Below are 12,699 nucleotides of genomic sequence, written 5' to 3' on the forward strand. Positions count from 1 at the left end.
TAAATTATTACATGGAAATTTTTTAGCAGTAATTGTTGCCTTCCCTGTTCTTTCAGTGATCTTCTGGGAATATCTTAAATATGGAACTGGCCACAAAGTTATGTTAATAAACTTAATTAGCAAGAAATGCAGTATAATGCACATGTTAAACATTAATTATATAGGCTGCATACAGATTAAATCTTGAAAATTCCTGGATGATTTCCATTTATAAGTCCATTGTCCTTAACCACATGATGTATGCTTTATTCTTACTCAGGAAGGTTGCAAAACCTTGGTTTGTTCTTTTGCAATCTATTAATTGATTCAAAAATTATTTGCTGAGCACCTATCTAGGCCAGGCAGTGTCTTGGGTAACAGTGAAAAGATAGGCAAGGGAGCTGCTCTTATGGAACTTATATCTCTATCGGTGTAGTCCAGTAGACATTTCCGTGATGATGGAAATTGTTTAGTGTTATTGGATTAGGAAGTGATTTGCTGTCTGCAATAGAGTATCCACTAACCACATGTGACTATTGAGCCTTTGAGATATAGATTGTGCAACAGAGAAGATGACGTTTTAGAATTATTTAATTTTAAATTTAAATACCCATTTGGGAATAATGACTACCAAAATGGAAAGCCCTGTACTGGTGGGAGAGACTGATTTTAAAAAAGTCAATACAAAACCAGGTTATATCCAAACTGAGGTGAGTGCTATAGAGGAAATAAGCAGGTGATGTGGTGTGGGCACTGTCAGAGACTGGCTTCACTTGGCAGGTATCAGGATGGACACTGGATGAGGTGGAGACAGACCTGTGAGGGGTTGAAAGGAGAGGATTGCAGGCAGTGGGAACAGCAAGTGTCAAGGCCAAGCCTGAGGTTTCCCAGGAGTGCAATGACTGGCCCATATACTTATCTCTTCCCAGGTACACACCAGGGCTAGAGATGCCTACTTTGGCATGACAAATCCTCTCTTCTGTAAGGACTAGTTCTAGCCAGGCTGTGAGTGACTAGGAAGGCCCCACTCAGATCTGCACCAGCTGAGCTGCCATCTTTACTCTGTACAGCAGCTGGTGCACAAAGCTGACCCCACTCACATCCTGGCAGTTCCATGTGCCTTCTTTTATCTTCTCACACTCAAGTATCCACAGGCAGCAGAGGAGACATTTGCTGCATCTAAATCTTTTCTGATTTCTCTGGAGAGAGAACTTGATTCCTTTCATTGGACTCTTTATCTGCAGTCCAATGCCTATTAACTTTCTCATTCTACCTCCCCACCCAACCTGTGTCCTCTCCAGGACACTGACTTCTCCCTACAGTATCTCACACAATGCACATCTCTGTTTTCTAGTGTTATTTTTCTGTAGCAACACAATGTATTTTCACAGATAGGAAAAATTGGACACTTGGTATTTGAGATGTGGCTGGTATTATTAAAATCATAACCATTTATCAGTACCATTATCATCATTTGCCCTCAGGAGAGGCAATGCCTTAGTCCAAATCACTTAGGTGGTAAATGGCATAGCCAAGATATCTGATATGGAATCCAGTGCTTTTCCCGAATACCCTGTCTGACCCTTATCTTATCTGACCCAAATACCCTGACCGACCCTCAATTTCAGCCTAATTGTACTGTTCAGCCAGTGAATTCTCAAATTTGAGAGCTGGAGGAATCCAAATTCTCTCTCTCTCTTTTTTCTCCTCACAAACAGTATGAATGTTTATGTAGAACATCTCAAACAATAATCAGAATCTCCTGGGAAATGTAAGAGATTATAACAAATATGTACAATAAGAAATTAGTATTAAAGTAAATTGTTTCTCTGTAAATCAGTAATGAATAGTTGAATTTGAACAAATTGTCTCTTCTCCCAGTTTGAGAAGGTGCTTTCTCCATATTCATTCACATGCCCATCATCGTAGTCAGTCCTAGTCATGGTAACAGAGAGATGATATTCTGAATAATTTAGAACATGCTTTATTTATTGTTAACATTTTAAACTGAAATTAAAACACTAAATTTGAAATTTCTCTTATAGACTACTATGAATTCTCAAAATGCATCTTTTCTAGATCTCTTAAGCTTTAGAAATAGTGATTTGCATTTGTTTGCTTATTCTAGTTCACAGTCCTATTCTGAGAAGACAGGCCTTTCCTCCATCAATCCTGATTAATACCTACCAGCGCCCACTCTCTTCTACTTTAATACAGCATCTGAAGGTTAGACAAGAGACCAGCCCAGGTGCAGGCAGTGGTAGACATTCTGGGGGAGAGGACTGGGCTGTGACTGCTCACTCTTCTCTTCATCAGGAACCTCTGGGCTGGAACAAAGCTGGGCTGTGACTGCTCAGTCTTCTATTCATCAGGAGCCTCTGGTTCACAGGAAGGTTGAAGGAATGATCATGTCCTTATGGGATACAGGAGCTTACACTGTAATCCTGTTTGTACATCTTGAGTATAAAACTAATGAACAGTTTTTATACACCTCTCCTAATTCTTTCATAAATATTGAAACTCAAGACAGTCCTGTGAGAAAGAGACTGTCATTTAAGCCTGAGAGGTGATGTAGTATATAGCTCACATGTTCTGCCTCTTTAATTTTAACTACCTGCATTTGAAATCTAGCTCTACCTCTTGGCCTGGTGTGTGACTTTGGCAAACTTAACCTCTCCATGCCTCAGTTTTCTCATTTGTAAAAACAGTAATAGAATTTGACAGATAAGATTGTTCAACACTAAATGGATTAATGTAAAGAAATACACAAGTGATTAACAAATGGTCACTATGAATATTATTCATTAAAAAGCTGTAGCTTGCTATATAGTGCAAGAATATGACAAACTTTTCTTTTTCTCTTTTTCGAATCAAATCTAACTTGAGCTCTCACTTCCTAAGATTGGCAGGAATATCCAAGTGATATAATTTTGTGGATCTCTTCATTTATAACTAACCCAGAACTAAGTCCAGAAGAGAGAGGGGCCAGTCTGTGCTTGTCCCTGTAATTCCCACTATGATGCCTGCCATGATTTCCCACCCATCTGCTACTGCCCTGCACTGGAGTCCTATCACCTGACCTGATGCTCCCATGTAGCCTCTCCATCACAGTGTACTATGTAAAACTGAGGTCCTGAGCTCTCTGACCATGGACTTTTGAAATTCCACTTCTGGATTCCAGATCAATCTCTGTTTTGCCTGAGTAGTATGTTGACTTTCTTCAACCTCACAGTCACAAAGCTTCCAAACATTTCCTCTAGGGCAGTACAATTTCATCACATTGATGCAACTCAACACATACTTCAAACAGTCAGCAGGATGCCAGTTTCAGAATATTTTACTATGAAGTCTATTTAAAAAAAATTTGAACTTGAATAACTTAGGACAGAATTTGACTCTCCAGTTTGGCAATAGGACTTATGCCGACCTTTTGTTTTATAGCCAGAATAATTCAAAGATGTATGTCATGATCCCTATTGGTACTTCAGTTTTTTTAAACACAGTCCCCAAACAAAACCTGGGTGAAGATTTTCTTTAGGGTACAATGCTTCATCAATACTTATTCTACTATTCCTATATTAGTCCATTTTCTGCTGGTATAATATAATGTCTGAGGCTAGGTGATGTCTAAGAAAAGGTTTATTTAGTTTAGAGTTGTGGAAGCTGGAAGTATTAGCTTGGGTAGACCCCTCTGGCCTCTGGAAATTGCCCTCTACCTACATTACAACACAGTGAATGGCATCATAGTGGATGTGTGTGCAAGAGAGAGCAAACCCATTGTGAGATAGCAATCAAGTGGGACTCAAGGACAGGAGTGCTCTTGTTATATGTATATACAATTCACAGGAGATGGGTTTTCATGAGAACTATATTAATTTCTTCCAGGGCAAACCTCTCATGACCTAACTATCTGTGTTTGTCAGCTTTTCATTACTGTGCCCAAAATATCAGGCAAGAAAAACTTAGAGGAGGAAAAGTTTGTTTGGGGCTCATAGTTCAGAAGTTCGGTTCATAGTTGGCTGATTCCATTGCCCTGGGTCAGAGGTAAGGCATAATATCATGGTGAAAGGGTATGGCAGAGGAAAGCTGTTCACCTTGTGGCAGCCAGGAAGCAGGAGGGAAGAGGGCGTGCAAAGAGGGAACAAGAACATTCACAAGGAGTCAAGGACAAAATATAATCCCTAGGGGTAAATCCCCAGTGACCTATTTCCTCTAGCCATGCCCTGTCTTCCTGCATCTACCACCAGTACACTAGTCCTTTTGAATTATTAATTCCTCAAGTGATCGATCCACTGATTAGGTTACATCTCTCATAATCTAATCATTTTGCCACTGAACATTTCTATAATGTCCAACATTGTGGGAGACATCTCATATCCAAATCATAATACTACCTTCCACTGAGTTTTACCTATTAGGTTAAATCACCTCCCAACATTGCCACAGTGGGGATTGGGCTTCCAACAAATGAATTACTGGGGAACATCTTTAAACCATATCTAAACCATAGTAATTCAGATACCTGGTTTTAGGTTTCAAACCACAAAAATTGAGTTGCTTCCCAGAGCTAAGAATCTATAACTCTAAACACTAGGATTGGTTGTTATTCTTATAAGAGGAATAATGAATACTATATTCTTGGGAAGTCTGTTCTGGCATGAAGACATAGGACATGGACATACATAATATTTTCAGTATTAAAGGATGAAACACCTGAATATAATACTTTTTTCCAAATTCTTTGGTAAGCTTTAAAGTTTTTAATCCCATGCTGCTCCTCTTATTGTAGTAAATCCACATTAAATGAAGATTCACCATGAATAATAAACTTTTCATGTTGGGGCTACTGGAATCTTGATACTCAGAATTATGAATGTGCATGTTCAGAAAACAAAATATTTCTGGCAGCATTAGTCAACTGGTATCTTAATAAGACTGTGTTATTTCGTTTTAAAGGTAAACCTGCAGGGATGTTTTCTTCTTCTCTTTACTCCTCTGATATATACATAGACAGCCATTCTTATTGGTACCCTCTATCATAGTTGGCTATTTGGATACTTGACTCTCAGATATTTTGCTTTCTTATCGGAAAATTCTGAGTGTTATGTAATTTGTATAAAGATTTCTTGATTAATTCAACTACCCCTAAATCCAGATATGTAAGAAAAAATAATTTGTAAGAAACAAGACAACTCCATATGGGTGTGCATTTGTTTTACAGATATCGATTCTGGGGCTTTACACATGTAGGGTAAATAGTCTACTACTGAGCTACATCCTCACCTGCATTTTAATATCATTTTAAGATCTGAACACCACTGAAGCAAAGTATTTTTCAAAAATGGTTACAAGCTGAAATAAAATATGTGTGTCTGGTGAATAATATATGAAAATGCTTATGATCATGAGCACCTATTACTTCCATTCAAAACACTATATGGAGAAGATTCTTAATGCTGGTCTTAGTTTCTTCATCCCTCTTTTCTTTATTCATTTTGTAAGCATATGTTGATCATGTTGCACAGAGGTGGGTCAGCAATGGCATCCTGTCTTCAGGAGTTCACTCTGGTGAATAGAGATACTATGTAGTTAGGCTGAGAACAGTGTAATGTGGTATAACAGACACAATAACTATGATTTGATTAATGGACCATTTGCACAAAGAAGAGAGGACCATTTAATAATTCTCCAGAAAGTTTTCCCAAGGAGTTGACATTGAACTCAGTCCTAGAACAATGAGATTTCACTAGCCCCAGAATGAGAAGTAAGGAAAGGAGCATGTTAGGTACAGAGGGTAATATGAACAATGATCTGAATATTTGAAAGTTAACATTGTGTTCAGAGAATGCGAGGGGTGGATTTTTCACTGTGGGTGATGCCTCTGGAAAAAGAGAGTGAGACTAAATGTGAAAGTTTGTTTATACTATGCTAATGGATTTCAATTTCTGTAGGCAATAAGGAGCTAGCAAACTTTTAAAAGCAGGACCATACAACATCAATAATCATCAGAAAAATGCAAATTGAAACCACAATGAGATATGAACTCATGCCTATTAGAATAGCTACAATCAAAAAGATGAAAGAAGGCAAGTGCTGGAAGGATGTGGAGAAAAGGGAACACTTGCACACCATGGAAATTAGTACATTCATTGTGGAAAGCAGTATGGAGGTTCCTCAAGAAATTAAAAACAGGCTGAGGATGTAGCTCACTAGTAGAGAACTTGCCTAGCATGCATGAAGTCCTGAGTTCAATTACCAGAACTGTAAAAACAAGTTACTAAAAAAAGAACTGCAGTATGATCCATCAATGCTATTAGGTATATAGCCAAAGAATACAAAATCAGTATGTCAAAGAGACATCTCTTTTCCTGTGTTAATTGCAGCATTATTTAAATAGCTGATATGGAATCAATCTAAATGTCCATAAACAGATGAGTGAATAAAGAAAATGTGGTATGCACAGTGGAATATCATGCAAGCTTAAGAAATAAGGTACTATTAGCATTAGTAACAACATGGATGAATCCGGAGGACATTTTTTTATAAGTGAAATAAGACAGGCACAGAGAGACAGATACCACATTATCCCACTTATATGTGGACTTGAACCCAGAAACAGAGGAACAGGGTAGTTACCAAAAAGATGCAGAGATGGGGAAATATTGGTCAAAGGACATAAGATTTGGCAAGATGGAAATACTTTTAAGAAATCTGTTGTACTATATTGTACAATAACACTATATAGTGCATGTGGAAATTTGCTAATAGTAGATTTTAAGTGTTTATACCACAACATAATAAGTATGTGAGGTAATACTTCTTTTAAGTAACTTGATTTAGTCATTACACAATATATACATATATTGAAACATGTTGTGCATGACAAATACATACCATTTTACTTGTCAATTTAAAAATAAATAAATGAAAGAGTTCAGGGGCACAATATTATGATCATCTCCACTTCTCAGAAAAATCAATGACAAATAAGAAACTAGAGTTGTTTATTCTTTTAGACTTGGGTACCACTACCAAGAATAGAAGAAGGTAATCAGGTTGAACATTTGAATGGATTGCAGATGACAGAAAACTGCAACGTTCATATGGAGAACCAAGAGAGGTGCAGGCAGAGGATGATAGCTGAGCAAATGTGGACAATTCTGCCAGCTGATTGCTTCCAGCTCAAACACCTGTGACACACATAATCTTTCATTCTCTCCCCTGAAATGGAGGCTACTTGGAACATACTTTTGAGTGTCCTTTCTGTCCCCAAGGCTTTCATTTCAGATTTTCTGCCCTGTAGTTAGTTGCTCTTTGGTTTCTATGGTAGAAAAACCTAGCAAATTGAGCACAGTCCCTACAGAACACTTAGTTGTGGATGTTAAAATTTACGATAGAACAATTTGGTTGTGCCCTGTTTCTGAAGAGATGGAAACACTTAATTTTTCATCTGTTTCAATGGCAGCACTTGGTATGACTTCATATCAAAAGGCAGTGCAAAATTAGTTTTGAATTATTTTAATATATAAAATCTGAACATTGGAATGATTTATGGAAATAAATCATCTGACTTAGCACTAACAGGTTTTGAGCTTCATCTTGTAGCCATTTATTTTTAACTTCTATGAATATCCCCTGCTCTGCTGATACCAACACACACTTCCAAAGCCAGTGAGATGTCTGCTTATAAATACTGAATCAACCAGTACATCAAACTTAATTTGACTTTGTTCATTCCACACTGCTTCTAAGAAGGTAGTATGCCTTTTAAGCTGCATACCCCTATGTAACCCAAATAGGAAAAGATGTGACAAAATCTTAATTAGATTTAGACCAGGGGGCTGGGGATGTGGCTCAAGCGGTAGCGCGCTCACCTGGCATATGTGCAGCCTGGGTTCGATTCTCAGCACCACATACAAAGAAAGATGTTGTGTCCGCTGAAAACTAAAAAAATAAATAAATAATAATAAAAAATAATTCTCTCTCTCTAAAAAAAAAAAAAGATGTAAACCAGAACTAATATTTACTGCCTACTTTTGCCAGGCCAGTAGGAACCCCTGGACAGGGTGGTACTGTCCCCAAAGGGGTCTATTAGACCCTTGTGCATTCTAGGGGATGTAGAGGCTGGTGAACACATTCACCTTTTCTTTTTTTTTTTTTTTAAATGCTGTATTAGGCTACTATTATTTATTTTAGTCACTACAAATGAACATCTATGCTGCAGTCTGGCTGGGCACAATTCAGGAGCCACTTGTCAAAAGAAACTAACTTTAATTTTAGAACCACACAGGCCAAACAAAACAGCTCCTCAGGAAAAAACCCTCAGAGCCCAACTGCCACCACCGGCTTCCCACAAGCCTCTCACCCCAACACCAGCCTCTCCACCTCCCACAATCCTCCTGCTCTTGAGGCCGATTGGCTGGGTTGCGTGGGCGGAGCCAAAGAAGTCCCCCAATGAGCAGCTCCGTGGTCTGAAAGGGCAGGGAAACAGCCCAATGAGCATCACCGCAGAGGAGCCAATCAGCTAGATGTTGCCGGGCCGCTGTGAGCCAATCATCATCCGGCAGCTGGAAGTTTGCTGACAGCTGGAAGTTTGCTGGGGCCCCTTTGGCTGTGGCTCTCAACACATCTACAAGCCAACACATGTACCATGGGCTGTTATATAATCATTACAAATAATGCTTTAAATTGTTTTGTTTAAAAATGAGAATATAAAATTTACTCATCTATTTAAAATTGTATACCTTAAAGAATACAGTTACTTTTGAGAAACCTTAGAATACATTCCTTACACTGGTTTTCCCTGAGTTTTTAATGCTCATTCTTTTCCCGTTCTGAAAACACTCTGGCTTAAACCACAGGAAAACACAAACAATACTTTCCAGGTACATTTATGCTATTTTTTTTTTCTGGCCCAAAGGATGGAACTAGAACACCAGAGAAGGAACAGTGCAATAGATAAGAGTGACTCTCAAAGTAGACAGATTGTTGGATTCCTGACCCTGCTTCATACTAGTTCTGGGACAAAGCATAATTTTCAGTCTCTGTGCCTCAGTAACTCTAATTATAAATTTGAGTTAATATACTGAATTTATTTTATATCATTATTTTGAAAATTCAGATAATACATATACTTAAATCAGTACCTGAAATATTTAAGAAATCTATGACTATACATTTATCATGTGTTTGTGCCATTTGAGAGGTAATGAAAGACCTTCTGGCTCCAACATTTGTGGTAGTGGTATTTTACCAAAAGAAAACTTTCCTAGGCTTAGGGAAATCACATTTAAGGATACTGACTGATATGCAAATACATGCAAATAATACATTTTTATATGTAGGTACAAATTCCTGTGACCTACTTTATTTAAATATAACATGGAAAAGAAATAAGGGACTTAAAACTTACCTACTCTGGTGGTTGCTTTAGAAAAACAAGTCAAAAATAGATATTTGCTTCTTGAAAAGAACTTAAGTAGTTCAGAGACTTGAACTCAGGATATTTGGGGGAAGAAATACTTCATTGAATGCATATTTTAATTATAAGGTCAATTCTGATTTCATAAATGTTAAAATGTGTGAAAAAAGCAACTTGAAAATATATGGTAGTTAAAACGAATCCCTCATACATTTTACTACCTACAGAAAACCATTATTAACTGTTAATATATGTTTTCCAGACCCTCTAAAATATGTGCATAGTATATGTATAAACATAATTTTAAGTTATATTATAAAAACATTTGCTACATATTAAACATATATCTGCTTAGAAATACTTATATATTTAGCATATATAAAATTTTTACAATAAACATCATTCTGCAATTTAAAAAATAATTTTGTAACTTTTATCATTTAATATATCATAGACTTATCCAGTGTCAGTATATATAGATCTACCCATGTGTAAGAACTGCTATTGATAAGTCTATCTATGCATGGCCATGTTAATTTGATCATTGCCTTATTTATATTGGCTAAAAATAACTTAAGCTTTTATTTAATGGACTCCTTTAAGAATTTGATGATAGCTATATAAAGTTTCCTAGAAACATTATCAAGAATCCAAGATGTGCATCCATTAAGGACTTCATGGTTTCCCTGAAGTTGCTTCTAGAGTCTTTCACCCACCTATAGACACTTAGTGCCCTTAAACTTTACAATAATTTTCTTTCATATTTAACCACACACAAAACCAATAACAAATTGTAAAACACAGAGCTTTAATACATGTCAAAGTTAAAAGATCTCAGTTTTAGATATTCTTATTATAAAATTCAGAATAAATTCATTCAATAGAACAATATATCATTTATGGGGATTTTTTTTTTACTGGGACTGAAGCACTTGCTCAGTCTATTGGTTAATATAAAAATAGCCTTCACATGTTAACCCCAAAGCAAAATAAATTGCTAAGTGAATTTCATATGACATGGAAATCAGCACAGAATCAGCTAAAGTATAACTTTCTTTTTTTTTAGAAAAACCATGTATTTGAAGATATTATAATAAATAGTTAACACTTGTTGAGAATTTAAGATTTGCTGGACTCTTTATTGAATAATTTATAAGTCCTTTTTCTTATTTGTTCCCCATGAGATGGGTGATTTTATCAACCTAATTTTACAGGTGGAGGAATTGCATTTTGTAGAGATTAAGTGAGTTGTCCAAAGTTGCACATCTAGAAAGCTCTGAAGTCAGGAAATCAATTCATTACTCCCAAGTCTGTTGCCTGTCCTCTAGCCACTGTATAGATAGGCATTTTCAGATGGCCAAAAAAAAAAAAAAAAAAAAAAATCAACATTTTTTTTTCTTGAGATTGAATTCTCTGGCTAGTTGCTCTCTGTATGGTCTTAACGTTGCAATGAAAACAAAACTAGAAACGACATCAAATAAAGAGAATCCCTAAATAAAAAAAAAAAAATTAATGTTCTCCCTTTTCAGTTCAGAGGCTGTAGAAATAATATACAGAAAATGACCATTTACATTTGAGGAGTATCAAATCTTCAAACTCTCAAACTAAATTTTGATGTTAGGAAATGTGATGCTTTGGAGGAGAACCAACCATTGGGAAGGGGTAGGCAGTAGACCCAACCCTGGTCTTGGTTTTCCTCTACAAAATGATGGGCAGAGTACAATCCTAAATTCACTCATAGTTCTCAAATTAATATATCACCCCACCGTTCATTTCTTTTATTTTTTAACAAATAATTTTATATATAGTTTCTGACAGTAGCTCCTTCATCACAGTCTCCATCCTGCTTCCCCCTTTCCTTTCTTTCATATTTATTCAGGTCCTTTCCAGTATGTGTAGGAATATAACAAGCAAATTTCTGGTTTCCTTTTTCTTCCTTCCTTTCTTTCTTTTTTTCAAGCACAAGGGAAAATGGTTTAATCAAGTGACATGGTAAACATGAAATGCATGAGACTACCACATAACACAGTAAGCTAGTTTACCCCGGCCTTTTTTTTTTTTTTTTTTTTTTTTTGAGACAGGGTCTTGCTAAGTTGCTTAGGACATTACTAACTTGCTGAGGCTGACTTAACTTGCAATCCTCCTGCTTCAGCCTTTAAGTCATAGGCCACAAGATAAAAGTATCAGATTACATTTAGGGGAAAACTAGCTCCTATCTCAGCCTACTTCTCAACCCAGACCCTCAAAACTAGGAGGTCTTGGAACAACATATACCAAACTCTGAAAGAAAATGGATGCCAGCCAAGAATTTTATATCCAGCAAATGAAATAAAAACCTTCCATGATAAACAAAAGTTGAAAGAATTCACAACTAGGAATCCAGCACTATAGAACATTCTCAGCAAGAATATTCCATGAGGAAATGAAACAACAACAACAACAAAAAAAAACAAAACAACAAAACAACAACAACAAAAAAACATCAAAGGGAGGAACTACACTAAAGGAAAAGATAATCAAAGAAAAAACTAAGTCAAATTTAAAACCAGAAATAAACCAAAATGAATTTATGAATACAAACCATACTTCAATAATAACCCTGAATGTTAATGGCCTATACTCATTAATCAAAAGATATACGCTGACAGGTTGGATTAAAAAGCAAGACCCAACAATCTGCTGTCTCCAAAAGACTCACCTCATAGGCAAAGACATCCACATCCATTTTCACTTGAAGGTGAAAAGATGGTGGTGGGGGGGGGATCACTCTCCTGTACCATGTAAACAACCAGGGGTGTCCATCCTTATGTCAGATAAAGTGAACTTCAAGCCAGAGCTAGTCAGAAAGGACAAAGAAGGACATTTCCTTTTTCTTTTGCTTTGGCTATTCCCCTTTCCCATAATACTCTTCCTGCTCAATCTGTAAAAATTCTATTCTATTCTTCTAAATCAACATAAAACTAGTAAGGTCAGCCCATTTGGAAGAAATATTTCTATTAGCTTTTAAGATGTTAAAAATACAGATTCTAGTCCTGTTGATCTCCCTCTTGAGAGTTTATAATTAAGTTTTGATTTCTACTCAGTTTATTGCTCTCTTGTTTTATATGTGATTATTTTTTCTTAAGGATACTTTTAACATTTTAAGCAGGGGCCTATATAACATGGTTAGAACTTATTGCAGGTTTACTTAGTGAAAAATACATGAGTATTTTTGTCTTACATTGTCCATTTTTAGGTAATATATCCTCTCGTAGAATTGAAAAAAATCTTTCTGAATAGGAAACTCAAAAATGTAAGAA

The 12,699-nt window shown here is 36.3% G+C and overlaps 1 protein-coding gene across 1 annotated transcript in view; it reads left to right on the forward strand.

The window, feature by feature from the left end:
• Nucleotides 1-12,699, forward strand: part of Kctd16 (potassium channel tetramerization domain containing 16) — a 250,335-nt gene that overhangs the window by 138,060 nt on the left and 99,576 nt on the right. The gene's annotated exons all lie outside the window — the stretch shown is intronic.

Source organism: Urocitellus parryii, chromosome 1 (assembly GCF_045843805.1).
Source record: "Urocitellus parryii isolate mUroPar1 chromosome 1, mUroPar1.hap1, whole genome shotgun sequence".
Classification (NCBI taxonomy): domain Eukaryota; kingdom Metazoa; phylum Chordata; class Mammalia; order Rodentia; family Sciuridae; genus Urocitellus; species Urocitellus parryii.